Genomic DNA, 19,246 nt, shown 5'->3' with positions numbered 1-19,246 from the left:
ATGGCCTCCCAACTCGATAGTATAGGGAAAGTGACTTACGACTGCAAGGCACAATTATGCGGGATTCATCATATCACCAATAGGTATCAAATAGCACAGGAGGTAAACAAGGCAAAGGCAGACTACGGAGCCTCCAATAGCTAGTTTTTCTATTTCCCCTACGCGGGAACTTATCTTCTTTCATTTTATTTCCCTTTTCCCTAAAGATTGTATCCCTTTTTCGTTATTATAGGAATTTATGCCCTTTTTTGTGTCTATATAAGTTGGGGTTTCATGGATTGACTTCGAGGAAGCATATATTTTCTTCAAAAATCGTTAGGCCTGAACCCTTAGCTCAAAAAGGGTCACCCCAGCTAGGATACGCGTTATTATAATGCTTTTATGTGATATAACTGTTTTATGTGCTTATGTACATTTGTTTGGATAAATGGCAAGTTAATCCACTATGTCCTATGGATAAATTTGGCCTTGACTCAAGCAACTCTATGTGGTTATTTCCTATCAAATATTTTGCATTACTTATCATATACAAAAACTAACACATCTGCCTTTGAGTTGTTTTACTTTACAGATAATAGAAATTACTCCGTGTTGATATAAGCTGGCAGAACATCCCTACTTCACCTGATCGAAAGCACACAAAATCCCATCCTCTGACCATCATTCAAAAATGACAAAATGTTGAAGAAAGCTCACTGACTATCCGGGACAATATGAAAGCAGAATAGAATGAAATGATTGCGGAACTTGCAAGAAAGTTAGAAATGCTTCAGGAGGAAATAAATCGCACTCGAAATTTGGCTAACTTGGCCATCACCATAAATTCCCCCACTCCAGAAGGACACGGGACTCCACTCCAAATCCCTCCCCTCAGCACACCTATTCTTGGGGATCAGCCAAATAACTTATCATCCATTTGCGCTCCTCCATTTGTCCAAAATACTAATCGTGAAAATAACCCAGATGCCTACCATCCACAAAATCCATCTGTAACCCCACAGAACCCATCTCCGAATCCATTCCCAAATCCTCAAAACACATTTTCAAATAAATAAAATGCATTTCCAAATTTGCAAGATTCACTGTCAAACCCACAAAATACGTCAAACCTACCTTCGAATCCACCAAATTAATTTCCAAATCCACAAAATCCTTCTCATATTCTGCCAAAATACTCACAAAGTCCACAGAACCTTTCCAAATTCCAAAACATCCTCCCCACTTACCAACCAAGTTCCTTTCTTCTGTAAAAGCAAACCTCTCTTCCAAATCCCCCTCAATCCATCATATTCGCTGATATTTATGAACCCCTTCCTAACCCCGAAATAGACCATTACAAGGAGAAGGAGAAAGAGTAGAGGACCCAATATGAAAGGAATTTACTAGCTATGAAGGAAGATATCATGAGGATCAAAGAGTCTCATGGAGACAGGGACCACGACGGTTTAGGGTATGATAATTTATGTGTTCACCCGAGAGTAGACCTACCAGATGGGTATAAAGTCCCTAAGTTTAAGATATTTGACGGTACCAGAAATCCAATGGCCCATTTCAGAAGGTAATATGAGCAACTGGTAGGTATAAGGAAAAATAAGGCGTTATTGATGTGCCTATTCAGTCGAAGTTTGAGTGGCGAAGCCTTGGAGTGGTTCATGTATCAGGAGTTGAAAAAATGGACTGGTTGGATAGCATTGGCCAAGGATTTCCTTGACCGGTTCGCATTCAACATTGAAATAGTCCTTGACTGATATTCACTAGATCTGATCAAACAGAGGAATGTTAAGAGTTTTTGAGACTATGCTTTTCGTTGGAGAAAAGAAGCCACCAAAGTGCAACCCCCCATGTCCGAGGAGGAAATGGTATCCGTGTTCTCTCGTGCTCAAGAAGGAGAATATTATACCAGGATGGAGTCCGCTGTCAGGGCAAATTTTATGGATTTGGTAAAAATAGGAGAATCATTGGAAGAAGGTATTCAGACAGGGAAAATTGCCATAACCCCGACGTCGTCTGGGACTGTCATGTTCCCAAAGAAGAAAAAGGAAGATGTAGGTGTGATTTTTGCTAATCCTGTTGCAAAAACGAAAAAGAGTTTCAACTCTATAAATGTTTTGTCTTCTCCGCCGTCACCCAACCTTTACCACGTGTTCTACGGCCACCCTCAATACCTAGCTCCACTCTCAAATGCCCAACCTCAGCACCAAACTCCACTCCCAAACCTCTAATCCTCATACCAAGCTCCACAACTAAATCTTTCCCCAATACCCAGTTCCACATCCAAATTATCAGTCTTATTTCCAATCCACTCCTCCAAATAACCGAACAAATTTCTAAGCAACTCCAAATTATCACCAAGTCCCTCTTCCTACAAATCAAAGACAGTACAAACCCAACGTCTAAACCATGAAAAGAAACCTCCCCAAAATTTTACCCCACTAGCTAAAAGTCACACCCAATTATTTGAAAGATTGAAGAATGCTGGTCATTTACAACCAATACAGCTAAGGTATGTCAATTCCAACTCTCAATTTTTTAATGCAAGTCAACATTGTGCCTATCATTCAGGAGCAGCGGGGCTTAGTACAGAGGATTGTGGCTACCTGAAACATAGGATCCAGGATTTAATCGGTCAAAAGGTCATCACGCTCCAGGCACTAACACCAAATATTAACAGTAATCCATTGCCCAACTATGGGGGATCTACAATTAACATAATTGAAGTAGAGAGAGAATGGGTATCTGGCAAGACCATTACCCAGGTGAACTACGAAAAGCGTAAAAGAGAAAAAGAGGTAGGAAAGATAGAGAAGGCTGTGGATGCATTGAGTATCAACGAGAAAGCCCCATTTATAGTGATGACTGCACTGACTCAAGTGTACGCTCCCTCTCCAAGGAAAGAATTTATTGTGCAAACCGCTGCTACCCAAGAGATTACACGATCAGGACGATGCTATATCCCTGAGGAATTGACCAACAAAAGGGATTCACAGAAAAGGCTAATCACTGAAGGAGAGGTTGAAGAATTTTGGAGGTGTATACAACCCAAAGATTATTCAATTGTCAAACATTTAAAGAAGACACCAGCTTAAATCTCTGTCTTGGCACTATTAATGAGTTCACAATACCACCGACAATCTTTATCGAAGGTCTTGGATGAAGCATATGTTCCCGTACGAATGAGTGTTGATAACCTGGCTGCAATTATAGGAATGTGGGGAATCATCGCATATCATTTAGTGATGAAGAGTTGTCGTTTGAAGGGGCAATACACAACAAAGCCATGCATGTCACTGTTATTTGTCGAGATTATATATTTAATCAGGTATTAATAGATGAAAGATCTATTATGAATATTTATCCTCTCTCCATGTTGGTTCAAATGGGCTATGATTTGGAAAAATTTATCAAAGCCACGTAAAAGTAAGAGCATTTAATGGAGGGTAGAGAGATACCATAGGAGAGATTGATTTGCACATCCAAATGGGGCCTGCTAAGTTCAAGACTAAGTTTCATGTTATGGATATCCATTATAGCTAGAACCTACTCTTGGGAAGACCATGGATACATGGTGCAAAGGCAGTTTCATCACCCCTTCATTAATTATTGAAGTTTATTTGGGAGGATCATAAGGTAGTCATCCAAGGAGAAGGAAATTGAGAGGATCGTCCCAATGGTTATGTACCGGTGATTGAAGATGTTCAAAACTGTAGCAGTTTCTATACAGTAGAAATTGTAAATATTGTGGACAAGGATTCGACGCCCAAAGTACCAATGCCTTCTGTCTACAAAATGATTGCAACGGTGATGTTAAGAAATGGGTTCGAACTTGGTCAAGGCTAGGGCAAGAATTTACAAGAAATTATTGAGCCTATTATAATCCCAGAGAGAGGCTCTAAGTATGGGTTAGGATATCAGCCTACCAGGAAGGATAGGGTTGAGGATGAGTCAGAGAAAAGTTTGTTTAGGCCCTTGCCACTCCTATGCCAGTCATTTCTTGTACGAGAGGTGCCAGATGATGATGGTCTTAGGGATGGGATAGGAGATTTGTTCAAGGGATGAAATGTTGTATCAGAAGATTTCCCAAAATCCAGCAGGTTGAAGAAAATGGCGCCAGGATAGGCCTTGCAAAATTCAACCTCCACTCCACTAATAACCCTTCGCCCGTTGTGGTAGATGAAAGGGCAATTACTAATAGTTTTTAAAATTGATGATGATTTGGCGGAGGCCCTGTGATCCACCTTTTATATCTCAAAACTTTCTTTTCGTATTTACTGCTTTCAAAAAGGCATGGACTTGCATTTGCGCAAGTCATGAGCCATGATTTTATAATTATCTCTCAAATTTCAATGAAAAGGTCTTCATCTATTTAGAAAATTCTATTATTTATAAAACACTCCTAGTCCTATATTTTGTTATTATTTTGTCATTATCTAACTTGATTTGTTTTTCCCTTACAGTAACAGCAACTTAAAATCTGCCAATGTCATATCATGTCAAAGTTTAAACAAACAAAATAAAGTAAATGATAATGATTGGAAGGATGATGAAGAGGAACAATTAATTAAAGATATGGAGTAATTTGAGAATCGAGAAAAACCCAATCTGGAGAAAACTGAAACAGTCAACCTGGGAGATCACGATGAAATCAAAGAGACAAGTGCCAGTGTCCACCTAGTGGTGCCACAAAGAAAAGAGCTCATCCACCTGTTGCAGGAATACATCGATGTGTTTGCTTGGTCCTATGATGATATGCCAGGTTTGAGCACCAGCATTGTGTCACATAAGTTGCCGATAAATTCTGAGTTTGATCCATTCAAGCAAAAAATACAGAAGTTCAAGCCAGACTTAAGTCTAAAGATCGAGGAAGAAGTGACGAAACAAATCCAGTCTAAGGTAGTAGAGGTCACAAAGTATCTGACGTGGTTAGCCAACATCATCCATGTGCCAAAGAAGGATGGAAAGATTCACATTTGTGTTGACTATAGAGACTTGAACAGAGCCAGTCCTAAAGATAATTTTCCATTGCCCAACATTCATATCCTCATTGATAATTGTGCAAAGCATGAAATGCAGTCCTTTGTTGATTGTTTTGCTGGCTATTATCAGATATTGATAGATGAGGAAGATGCAGAAAAGATAGCTTTTATTATGCCTTGGGGTGTCTATCATTACAGGGTAATGCCGTTTGGTCTCAAGAACATGGGTGCAACATATATGAGGGCTATGACAACGATTTTCCATGATATGATTCATAAAGAGATTGGGGTGTACGTGGATGATGTAATTATCAAATCCCGCGAGAATTTGAATCATCTGACTCATCTGGAGAAATTTTTCAACAGATTAAGAAAGTATAATTTAAAGTTAAATCCTGCTAAGTGTGCTTTTGGTGTGCCATCAGGGAAGTTGCTAGCGTTCATAGTCAGCAGAAGAGGCATCGAGCTAGACCCATCCAAAACCAAGACAATTCAAGACTTGCCACTGCCGAGGACCAAGAAGGAAGTCATGAGTTTCATGGGTCATTTGAATTACATTAGTAGATTCATCACTAAATCAATAGTCATATACGATCCAATTTTCAAGATGTTGAAGAAAAATGCATTGAATGAGTGGACAGAAAAATGCCAGAGAGCTTTTGATCACATCAAGGAATATTTTTCTGTCCCGCCGATTTTGGTACCTCCAAGAGAATAAATTCCATTGTTGCTTTACCTGTCAGTCTCAAAAAATGCTTTTGGATGTGTCCTCAATATGATGAGACCGACAGGAAAGAGGAAGCCATTTACTACTTGAGTAAAAAGTTCACACCATATGAAGCCCGTAAAACTCTTGTAGAAAAGACATGTTGTTCTTTGACTTAGGCAGCACAAAAGTTGAGGCATTATCTGTCGTCCTACATAACATACCTCATCTCGAGAATGGATCCATTGAAGTATATATTTCAAAAGGCCATGCCTACAGGAAAGCTAGCCAATTGGCAAATGTTACTGAGTGAGTTTGACATTGTTATGTAACCCAAAAGGCAATCAAGGGGCAAGCCTTAGAGGATTATTTGGCAGAAAATCCGGTTGATGAGGAATACGAGCCACTTCAAACTTACTTCCAAAATGAGGAAATTTTGTTCATAAGGGAAGATATAACAGAGATTTACCTTGGATGAAGGCTATTCTTTGATGGGGCGGTCAACTTTAAAGGTTCAGGAATCGGAGCAGTTTTGGTGTCAGAAATGGGACAACATTATCTGATAACTGCAAAGTTGCATTTCCCCTGCACCAATAACATGGCTGAATATGATTCTTGCATCCTGGGTCTCAAATTGGCACTTGATATGGGTGTTCGTGAGTTGTTAGTCATCGGGGATTCAGATTTGCTGATTCACTAGGTACGGGGAGAATGGGCGATAAAAAATCCCAAGATTACTCCTTATGTGGAGCTGGTCCAAGAATTTTGTGAAAGATTTAAAGAAGTTGATTTCAGGAATATCCCTCAGATACAAAATGAGTTTGCTGATGCTTTTGCCACTATATCTTCCATGATTCAGCACCCAGATCAAAGTTACATTGATTCTTTGGAAATAACCTTGAAAGAGCAACCCGCGCATTGTGTACACGTGGAAGAGGAGCCTGATGGAAAGCCTTGGTACTATGACATTAAGAGGTATTTGGAATCTGGAATATATCCTGAAGAGGCTAGTAACAACCAAAAGAAGACAATCCGGCGTTTGGCGAAGAATTACTTTCCAAGTGGGGAAATTCTTTTTAGGAGGACTCCAGATTTGGGATTCCTAAGATGCGTCGATGCTGCGGAAGCCAATAAATTGATAAGAGAGGTACACACTGGAGTTAGTGGGCCCCACATAAATGGGTTTGTCCTTGCCAGAAAGATCCTGAGAATCGGTTACTTTTGGATGACTATGGAAAATGATTGTGGAAAGTATGTGTAGAAATGTCCAAAATGTCAGATACACGGAGATTTGATTCGAATGCCTCCACATGAACTTCATGCAATGAATTCACCTTGACCTTACGTAGGTTGGGTCATGGATGTTATCGTACCAATAGAGCCATCAGTATTGAATAGGCATAGATTTGTTTTGGTTGCTATCGACTACTTTACTAAGTGGGTTGAGCGGCTTCATACAGAACCGTCACTAAGAAAGTGGTTGCAGATTTTGTCAGGAATAACTTGATCTGCCAATTCAGAGTACCGGAATCAATCATTACTGACAAAGGGGCAAACTTGAATAGTCACTTGATGAAAGAAATTTGTGATCAGTTCAAGATTGTGCATCGCAACTCGACTGCATATCGTCCCCAAATGAATGGAACTGTGGAAGCTGCCAACAAAAATATGAAAAAGATTTTGAGGAAAATGGTCGAGAATAATAAATCGTGGCATGAGATATTACCTTATGCTTTCCTAGGATATCGTACAACGGTTCGAACCTCCACTGGGGCAACTCCTTATTTTCTTATTTATGGGAATGAAGCTACAATACCTGCGGAGGTTAAAATACCTTCCCTAAGGATTATTCAAGAAGCTGGACTAAGTAACAAAGTATAGGTTCGTGCTTGCTATGAACAACTATGTTGATTGATGAAAAGAGAATAGTCGATGTATGCCATGGTCAGTTGTATCAACATAGGTTAGTTCGTGCCTTTAACAAGAAGGTGAGAGTTCAAATATTTGAAGTGGGGAAATAGGTTATCAAATGAATATTCCCACACCAAGAGGAGTATAAGGAAAAGTTCGCTCCAGACTGGCAAGGACCATACATAGTTCGCAAGGTACTATCTGGAGGAGCTCTGCTTTTGTCTGAGATGGATGGCACGGAGTTGACCAAACCAATCAATCTGATGTGGTAAAGAGATATTAGTTTGAAGGACGTCCTAGTCTTCATGTTTCTTTAGTTATTTTACTTGTAATGGCGTTCGTAGTAATGTTGTTTTCTAGTATGTAACTGCCTAGTATCCTTTCCTTTTATGTATGAACTATGCTTGACCTGAATTCCCAAAGAGGGATACGTAGGTGACCTATGTCGGCTTCAGTCAATCCCTTAGGAAAATTTATCCTTTCCTTTTATGTATGAACTACGTTTGACCTAAATTCCCAAACAGGGATACGTAGGCGGCCTATGTCGGCTTCGGTCAACCCATTAGATTTTTTTTCTATATATATCCCTAGCGTAGTCCTGAACTACATTTGACCTAATTCCTGCTTCAAAGGGATACATAGGCACCCCAACGGCTCGGTCATATAACCCCAGGAAATGGAAACTGGGGCAGAATTTTCGAGAAGGAATCTAAAAAAATTCACAAGAGAAGATTGACATCCAACAAAGAGAATGAAGATTAGCAAAGACTTCAGATCCGCTCGGATTGGTATCATCTCAAACAACTTTAAACTGGGACAAAAATTTTGAGGAAGACATCAAAATTTCCACCAAATGCTAGAACATATTCCAAATTCCCCAGCATCAGAGGTTAAAGTCAAGCTTTGGAAGCCACCAACTGTAACAAAGTCTGGGTAGACTCAATTTTTGGCTATGATAGAACTACTTAAAGAAACCCTCCAACAATGATCATGAGTTTTAAAACCATCTGTCGGATATAGTTAAAACCATGAGGAAGACATTCGTTGATGTAGTACATAACATGACTGGCAGAGATTTTCTAAGTTTTACAGAAGTTTTCGAAATTATTTTCAAAAAAAAAAATTTAAGACTATTTTCAAAAAATCTTACGACTCACTTATTTAGTACTTTCCTAGACATCATTTGGGATGGAGTGTTAGGGTGGAAGTCCCGATATGGTGGAATGCCGAAGAGATGGCAAGGATCAAATCAAGGACCGAATCAAAACAGAGTAATTTCATTCAAACTAATCATTTTTCTATGGATGCAGAGTTCAATATACAAAATGAGGGTCTTTTTCAAAAATCCCTGAGCAAAGTGGGAGCCACAATAGAGCATTAATACCCAAGAATGGTATTTTAGGATAGCCCTAAAAATAGGTTTAATATCCATTTATTGGGGACCTTTTGATTTGTCCATTTCATTTCTTGATATTGTAGGTGACAAGCAAAAGCTCTTTTTCTTCTTTACAAATATTGTATTTAGAAGTCTCCTAAAAATAGTCGCTAGTAGAAGCAACTTTGTGTTTACTAATTGTCTACCTTGAGTACAGGTACATGTAGAAAGCAGGACACTGACAAATGAAGCCAGGTAAAATTATTTTATCATTACTGCAAAGGCCATTACATATCATTGCCGCAAAGGCCATTACATATCATTGCCATAAAGGCCATTACATATCATTGCTGCAAAGGCCATTGCATATCATTGCCGCAAAGGCCATTGTATATCATTGCCGCAAAGGCCATCTCATACCATCGCCCCAGAAGGAATTCAATATCTTTTTATGTGCTAGACATAATGCTGGCATCGAGGATATCATTGTCATTCAATATCTGTTAATGCACTAGACGTAATGCTGGCATCAAGAATATCATTATCTTTTCATGAATCGGCATCTGAATGCATCGAGAGCACACAATTTGAAGGAACGCCTTTAAGTCGTTATCTAAGGATGAATGATATATAAGGTTTCCTGGAATTTGACAATTTTAGGGTCATCTATAAGTCATATTATTTGAAGTAGGATATTGTGCAAGATCACCTATGAGTTATAGCCTGTAGGTCATCCGTAAGCCATAACAATATCCTAATCGGATAGTGTGCAAAATCGCCTAAAAGTCGATAGTTCAAAGGTTATCCATAAGTTGCAACTAAATCCTTACCAGAGAATATGGAAGATTATCAAATTGATACGTCCTAGGGCTCTCTATAAGCCATGTCATATCCAAGATCGATTATGTGCAAGATTACCCAAAGACTAATAATTTGAGGGACTATCTATAAGTCATGTTGTATCCAAGGTCGGATAATGTGCAGGAGCACCTAAAAGCTGGAGATTGGAGGGATATATGTAAGTCATCTCTTATCCAAAGTCGGATAACATGCAGGATTACCTAAAAGCTAACAATTCAAATGATATCTGTAAGTCGCCTCGTATCCAACAAGCAAATAATACGCAAGATTATCCAAAGATTGACAATTTAAGGAAAACTTATAAATCGATCATCGGCTATAACCGGAGAGGTTATCATTCCACGTACAACAAGTGATCTAGGTAACCAAAAGGGTTGCCACTCCAGCACAAGATTACACGGCTGTAGAGACCGTTCTGCATAAAGTATTGTCGGTATCCACAAGGGACACCCTACTTTGAAGACATATTCAACCGATAAATGTCATAATTATACAAGAACCAAGGAGGTTGTTGTGTCTGTTATTGCGGGTTATTTCCTATCAAACAGGTACAACAAAGGATGACTTCGCTTTTAAGACAACAACTCATGCAGAAATATGGTAAAATACTATATACTGCTTTCGCGAATTGAGCTTATCACTAATGATTTTTGTGTGAGAAATTATAGAGAGCATCCGAAAGAATGAAAATCTCAAATCAAAACCATAGGAGCAGACGACTCCAAAAAGGATGCAATACAACGTCGAACTCTTTCTTAGCAGCAAAATGAGACATAGCCTTGAGAGAGATGTCAAACTCTCTAGACGCGAGCTAAATGATGATCACCGCCACCATCTAACCACACCTCTATTAGAAGGCATGTGGGTATTTTTTGATATTATGGTTTCATCTTTACCTCTAGGATGTTTTCTTAACTCATACCGAGGGGAACTTTCTTTTTATTTTAAATTCGGGTGACAACATACTTAGAGTTTTGGAAATTATGCCCAGGTAAAATTCTTACCTATGGATGTGAAGAGCTCCACGTTCATGGTTAAGAGGTTACAAGCTTCTTTTCCGTAACTCGATCAATTTGCCAAATCTTGAGCCAAAGATCGTCGAAAATAAAAGACTATCTTTTCTACCGATTGAGTCGAACTACAAGCAGTATGATTCCCTGAGTCCTGGGATATGTAGGATGGGATCTACGTAGAAAACTCGACTTCATTCCAACCTTCCCCAAATCCCTTTACTCCCCAGCTTTTCGGTTGAACCAAAAACTCTAAAAACGTGATAGTTGGTGAATTTCCTTGAAAATCATGCTTAAAATCAAGCTCCATGAACTATAAGTGGCCTGAATTCTTATGTAACCTGAGATATGTAGGAAGCCTGATACCGAGGTCCGGCCATAACTCCATAAACTCATGCAAAAGCCAACCCCTTTTCAGATATACATTTGTGGTCGGGCAAAAAATTAGGAACGTCGATCTCCCTTTGCCCAGGGTTACTTGCATCCACCCTATCCAAAGGGAGGGAGAAATTGTTGACACCTAATTTTTGCCCTCCATAACTCAGTTTAATTCAGAGTTTCTTCGATTTTCAAATAAAATTACAATATTTATCTTATCCGAATAAAGGATATTCAAAATTTTTCCTATATGTGTTTTTTCATTTTTAAGTACCAATTGTATATCATCGTATTCAATTACATGAAATTATATAATTTTGATACTTAAATATTAATTTTACAAAATATCGGATTATAATCAAGGCCTATGTCGAAATAACTTTATAATGATTAAAGCCTTGATTTAAATAAAATTTACTCCCAAAAATATTTTATTCGGATAAATATGTGTTTGATTTTATTGAATCAAGAAGCTCGGGGTTAAATGAACTATTAATTCATTTCAAATAGCAATTTAATTTAGAAAATTTGTTAGATTTGGCCATAATTGAAATTAAGTTGGTCATAATTGCGATGCAATTGGCCAATTGATCTTCTATTTGGCCAAGACTTAAATGAATGAACAAATCCCTAATTTGGACCCAACTTTTCCAATTGCAAACAACTTCAGAAGCCCAAAACACCCCCTTTAATTTTGAATCGCACCAGCAGCCCATTAATTGTTTCAGCCCAAATCAACCCCTTAATCATAGCCCAATTACACAAAAGGGCAACTGCCCCAAAACTTCAGCCCAATACACATAATTGGCCCAAGCTATGACCCGGCCCAATCCACTATTAATCCCCCTCATCCATCATAGCACAAGAACATCAGCTTTCAATCAGCAACCTCAAACCTAACGTATTCAACCTGATTTCAAGGCAAAATTGCCAAATACCCCATGTTCGACCAGATTCAGACCTATTTTCAACCCGCTACCAGCCCCTTTTTGGTTTTCTTCACGTGTTCCACATGATTTCATACAAGAAAACCCTAAAATCACCTAGAAAAGCATGAGCTGGCTTCCCCAACATCTCATCCCCACAAGCTTCAGATTGATTCATATGATTTCGTATATAGTTAGATGATTCTTAATGGTTCTTGAGGGGAATTCGTTTTCTTAAAACCTTATTGGTCCACCCGTCAAGAATTATCTGAGAAAAATCCAAAATTGGTGGAACTGGGGATGAAAGAGGGAGCTTGAAGAGATTTCAATTTTTGAATCTCAAAATTTATCCATAAAAAATCCCTAATTTACCCCCGAAAGAATCCCTAGCCGTTTTATCTATAAAAGGGCTGCTTTAGGTATTGAAAATATTGGAGAGAGAGTTGGAAAATTCTTGGGTGGGGAAAGTTTTGGAAGAAATTTTTAGGTTTTTCTTTCTTTTGAAAAATTCAACGTTTCAGAATTAGAGTTGGAAATTTTTTTTTTGGGGAGGGGGGGGGCAGGGGGGGTGTTCAAAAATTTTGGGAGGTTTAAAAATTTTTTCTTTCTTTTCTTTCAAGGGTTTGAAAGTTTAGGCTGAAAATCTTGGGTTTCAAAATTTCTTGGGTTTGAAGGTTCGTGATAAATTTTGGAGAAACTGAAAGGAAATTCGAGAGTTCTAAATTCAAGTTGAATTTTTTTTAGTTGAAAGTGGTTTTTGAAATCTTTAAGAGAAAAGCTGGAAGACGCGCTATTGGTGGTCGACGTCACTAGATTCTGGTAGCGACGATTTTACTGATAGCTCATCGTCCCGTTTGTTGCTCCAAAACAGGTAAACAACTCTCCAATTTTAGCTTTCTGTTTCTAGCTTCTTTTCTTCATATCCTTCTCTGTAATGTTGTAATTATGACGCTGTTCGATAAAAATAGCTGCAGATGGCTCTGATGGTCATAGGAGTTAGTAGATGATAAACGTGTTGTGTTTTCTCGCTGAATCAAAATCCATACTATCATGCCTACTTTGTATGGATCCTGAAATTTTCGTTGTCAGCACCATTGTTCTCATTCTTGTGTATTGTTGTTGGCATGTTGTTAATCTTGTTGTCAGTATACTAGTGAGGTTTTTGTTTACCATTGTCTGTAGTTGAATCTGCTTAGCAAAGATCTGTAGTTTCATGTCTGCCTTAGGAATCATTGCAAGGTTAGTTTTTTGTGTTAGTCATACTACAACAATTTCAAGGAAAAATTGAGCATGCTGATTTGATTTGTTGAAATTTTAGCCTTTTAGTTTGCATTCGCAACTTTGGAGGTACGTAGTAGGTGGTTCTTATCCTTCCTTAATCGTTATATGGAATTGGGTGTAATTTAGGAAGTCTGTCGAGGTGTAATAGCAAATTGGTAATTCAATTCATTAAGGACGCCTAATCTTTTTTTAGCTTCAGTTTCATATAATAGGAAAGGAAATGCTTAGCATAACAATGTTGACTAAAATCAGTAGTTGTTTTATTATGTTAAAGCCTCATAGAAGTTTTCTGGATTGCTTCATTTACCCTTACTTAATTTTATCGTATACCATCATGTTCTGATTGTAAATATGCAATCCACACGCATTAGTGCCTTTTATAACCTCGATGAAACTTGATTATTATTTTAAAACTGAGGGTTTTCCAATTAGAATTAATATCTAGCATAATTGCACACTAGAATTGGTAAATGGAAATCTGGTATTTGAATATGCTTTGCACATAAAAGAGAGTGTATTTTATTTTCTACGAGTCACTGTTATACATGGTAAAAGGGTCTGAAGTTGGTCATGAATAGACTCTATTTCCCCTTTCCTTCAACTTGTGATTATTTCCGCCAATATTCTTCTTCTCTGATATTATCGTATTAAAAGTATAAGAATTCTATTATTATGGTTTCAATTCTCATAAGGCACTAAAAGGGTTGTACTTGACATTATAATCTCTAAAAGGATATTAGTAGTACTTATTTGTCTGGTGTTACTGAAAGTGGCCCAAGCATATTGTTGTACATAGTTGTTATTGTGGATTGGTTAGTTAATTAATAACTTAGTGGTTTAGCCATACTAGAACTAATTGTGATGGGATATATCTTAGCTTTGCCTTGCAGTAATTCCTGCATGTTTGTCTTCCCCACTGATTTGTTGTTTTACATGGATTATTATGTAAACTTTACCAAGTATCATACATGTTTAAGATTACATTTTCCTAAAAGTGCCAACTTGCTTGGAGAAATTAACTAGGAATTAACGTTCTTCTTATTTCTTTCATGCTTGGGTTGGTCGTGTATTGATTGCTTTTGGTTCTCCTATTTCGGTGGATCATGTGTTGACTCATTATTCTCTCCTTTTATTTTGTTGATTATACACTAATGTACTTTATTTTTCTTGTTTTGGATGAATCCACTTTGGAGTCCAAGTGGACTTTTTCCCTTCTCATCCCTCATCGGCCTAATGAGGCCCATCTCATTGAGTCAAATACGAAGGCCTAAGTTCCAAATGTGGTCCGGTGGTATACGAACACAAGGATTCAAGAGAATAAGAATGGGTGAAAATCCCATCTGTGAAGCGACAAAGGGACTAAAAAGTCTCCCTTTTGTTTATTCGTTCATATTTTTTTACTTGTCGTCTTTGTCTATTTTATTTATTCATTTATTTATTGCATTATTCATGTATTTTGGGCCTCAAAGCCAAAATTGTACTTAATACAGGTGAAACAAAGACTCGATCCAGAGGCCTGAGAACATAGAATTAGGACAGGTGAAGTGGGTTGAAGGCCCGAGAACATAGAATTAGAACAGGTTTTGTTGATTTGGGCCAATGGCCTAAATCTCTCACCCCCTCCCTTTCTTTATGTTTGTTTTCATTATGTGCTTTGCGAACCTAATTCAATCCTTAGTTGAGTCTCCAAAAAACTAGTTTTGCATAAACAACAAAACATTTCCAAAGTAGCTTTTTTTTTCAAAAAATCAATCACTTTTTGACAAAAATAATCTTTTCAAAGTTAATCAAAAGAATGTTTTCAAAAAGATCAGACAACCGCAAGTTAGCTTACGTTTTAGGTGCCTAACACCTTCCTAAAACGTTAATAAGAACCACTTACTCAGAATCTTCAAAACCTGAGCGATTTGTCTGTTTTGGATCGTTTAAAGGGTCTAAAGGTTTCATAATTCCTTTTTAAAATTGAGTGGCGACTCTCTTCTCAAAAGCCAAAAATTCGTCAAAACAGTTACAACTTATCACAAAATGACTAAAATGCCCTTAATGAGCCAGCACTCCAAAGCTTGTTCCATTAGTTGGCCAGTCACCCGAGCACGAGTTCGTTACGTATTGATCCACAATCACGATCATACTCGTATCAGGTTTCATCTCACTAGTATATATATAAGAGGGAGTTTGAGTGCTGAAGCAGGCAGCAGGTTGACATGCCTGCTTTAGCTACCTGCTTCAGCTACTTCAACCATATTTTTACTGTATCACCCTTAATTATTTATTATAAATTATTTACGTATTAGAAAAATAATAATATTTAATACAAATAAGTAAAATAAATATTTCTGACTTGTCTGCTTCAGTTGTTTCAATCGTAATTTTGTCAAATCACCCCTAATTAATAATTATAAGTCTTCTAAGTATTAAAAAATTAATAGTATTTAATAAAAAAAAAAATAGACGTAAATTAATAAATTAACTCTTGATGTTTTAAATTAGCTTGACGTCTTATATGAGGCCCACTTAAATTATTTTCCACAGGTAATTTTCTTAGCTATTATGTTATATCAAGTCTAATACATGTTTGCTTCGCGGCTTCAATCGTGATTTTACTATATCATCCCTAATTACTTATTCTTGTTATTTAAGTATTAAAAAAATTATATTATTAGTATCACATATAAGAATGGTCGACATGCCTGCTTCAGCTGCTTTAATCGTGATTTTACTAAATTATCCCTAATTAATTATTATAAGTCATTTACGTATTAAAAAAATTAATAATATTTAATAAAAACTAAAATAGGTAGTTATGACATGACTGTTTCAACTACTTCAATCGTAATTTTACTATATTATCCATAATTAATTATTTTAAGTCATTTAAGTATTAAAAAATTAATAATATTTAATAAAAAGGGTAAAATAGATGTAAAATGATAAATTAATTTTTTATGCTTTAAATTAACGTGAGGTCTTATATGAGACCACTTAAAAAAATTCATAAGTATTTTTTGTAATAATTTTTATTATGTCACTTCTAATTAGTAGAATAGAAGAAAAAATATTATAAATCACAATAATTAAAAACTTAAATTATTTAAAAAATATAATTGACTATCAATGTCACAAAAGTTTGAACAACTTAAAATATCGTTATACAAATTTCAACAATCTAAATATATTATATGCCTAACTTAAAATTTATCAATCAAACAAATGAAACTTTTAACTAAATAGAATTATATATAACGTAGAATTTTTAAGGATCAACATTGGGTCGTGCGTAGCACGGCATCAGGCGACTAGTTCTCCTTATTAATAAGCCACAATTTAGCAGCTTCCCATCGTCTTCTGTGCTTCACCTGCTTGCTCTGTAATTTTATTATATTACCCCTAATTAATTATTATATGTCATTTAAGTATTAAAAAATTAATAATATTTAATTATGAAAAATTAAAATAGACATTTATGACATATCTGTTTCAGCTGCTTCAACAATAACTTTACTATATCACCCCTAATTAATTATTATAAGTCATCAAAGTATTAAAAGATTAAAATTAAAGAATTCTTATAAAGTCATCTAACGTGAAAATTTTTATAATATGATAAATTAACTTGGAGTCTTATATGAGTCTCACTTAAGTTTTTTTTACAAGTATTTTTATAGTAATTATGTTATATCGCTTCTAATTAGCTATTATATATAAGTCATTTAAGACTTGTCTGTTTCGCTGCTTCAATCGTGATTTTACGATATCATTCTTAATTAATTATATGTCCATCTAGCTTCGTGCCACTTAAATTGAAATAGAAGAGAAAATATTATAAATCATAATAATTAAAAAATAAATTATTTATAAAATATAATTGGCTATCAATGCCACAAAAATTTCAATAAAAAGAATAATATATATTATTTGAAAATTACATAAAAAGTATTACAAATTACAATAACACCTTGAAATATCTTAAAAAAATAATTAATATGTTATATATTTTGAAAAATAGGTAAAAAATACTATAAGCCACAATAACTAACAATTTAACTATCAATGTCACAAAAATTTTAACAAGAAGAATAATATTTATTACTTGAAAGTTACATAAAAAGTATTATAAGTTACAGTAACACCTTTAAATAACTAAAACAAAAATTAATATTTTATATATTTCAAAAAAATATGTAAAAAATACTATAAGCCATAATAACTAACAATTTAAAGGTCAATCTATCTGCTTTGACACAACTTCATTGGTCATTTTTCTTGCCTTTAATTTTCCCATCCATTTTAATTTGTTTGTGTTATTTTGTTAAATTTATTACATATTTAAAAAAAATGAGAAAAATCCTGCAAATCACAATAATTAACAACTTAATAAATTTAAAAGATATAAAATATTTGATTGACTATAGAAATTATATCAGCGTCATTTAAATTGGAATAAAAGAAAAAGTACTACAAATCACAATAATTAAAAACTTAAATTATTTTAAAAATATAATTGACTATTAATGCCATAAAAGCTTGGACGAAAAGAGTAACATATATTAGTTAAAAATTACATAAAAAAATATTATAAATTAAAATATTTAACAACTTAAAATATCTATAAAAAAAATAATTTGTTATATATTCCCAAAAAACGTTAAAAAAATACTACAAATCACAATAATTAACAACTTAAAATTTTTAAAAGATATATTGGGTTAAATCTCGAAATTATATTAGTGTCACGTAAATTAAAATAGTTAAGAATATAATTGGCTATTAATTAAGCAAAAATTTGGAGAAGGAGAGTAACATGTATTATATGAGAATTATGTACAAAGTATTATAAATTATAATAGTTAACAACTGAAAATATCTAATAAAAAAATTTAATATGTTGTATGCTTCAAAAAAGAGTAAATTCTAAATCACAATAATTAACAACTTAAATTTTTTTAAAGATATAAAATATTTGATTGACTCTAGAAATTATTTGATATAACATATTTGGTTGATTGACGAAATTAATTGTGACACTTTAATGAAAACTTTTGGCTGACTCTCGAAATTATTTGATATAACATATTTGATTGATTGACGAAAGTAATTGTGACACTTTGATGAAAACTTCGAATGAGGCAACTTCTTATATTTTTTCCCTTTTACAACAATAATATCATTACAAATCTACCTAATTATCTTCGTTGTTTTTAATTTTGTCACCACTATTGGGCCTGTGCTCAGCACGGGCATATCTCACTAGTTCATACTATATATAAGTGTGAGTGAAGCACATAGGAGATGTTCGTCATGTGTGTTTTCTCACAGGGCTATTCGATCATTTCAATGCTTTACCCAAGGGACATTAGGATAATTTCAGTGCCTTATTGTTGCTGGCTTGTTCGTACTAATACGCGTGTATTCATTGTATATCAACGGATGCTTCTACATTTATTCTCTCGATCGTTCTTCTCCCTTAGCAAGCATATCGACATTGTCTCACGAATTACTTTCCGGTTTTAGGTTTGTATCTTCTCATTATGTGTTTAATTAAGATTCCTTTAATTTGACTTTGAGCTTATTCAGTGAAATATTTGGTTATCTCTGCGAATTGCGGTTGAAAAATTGGTGGGTCATTCTTTATTTTCTTGATTTTTCTTTCAAATCATGGGGTTTATTTTACTTGTATTTGTGATTTTATTGTTTGAATGTCCAAATAATTTGGGGGAAATAAATTGTGAGGTTATCCTTTTGGATTCGTTCTTTTATTCTTTGGTTTATTGATTTGACGCAACTTTTGCTCTCTATCTGTTTGTGAGAATTCTCCATTGAAGCTG

This window comes from Capsicum annuum, chromosome 1 (assembly GCF_002878395.1).
Source record: "Capsicum annuum cultivar UCD-10X-F1 chromosome 1, UCD10Xv1.1, whole genome shotgun sequence".
In the NCBI taxonomy this organism is placed as follows: domain Eukaryota; kingdom Viridiplantae; phylum Streptophyta; class Magnoliopsida; order Solanales; family Solanaceae; genus Capsicum; species Capsicum annuum.
This window is presented reverse-complemented; position numbering follows the sequence as displayed.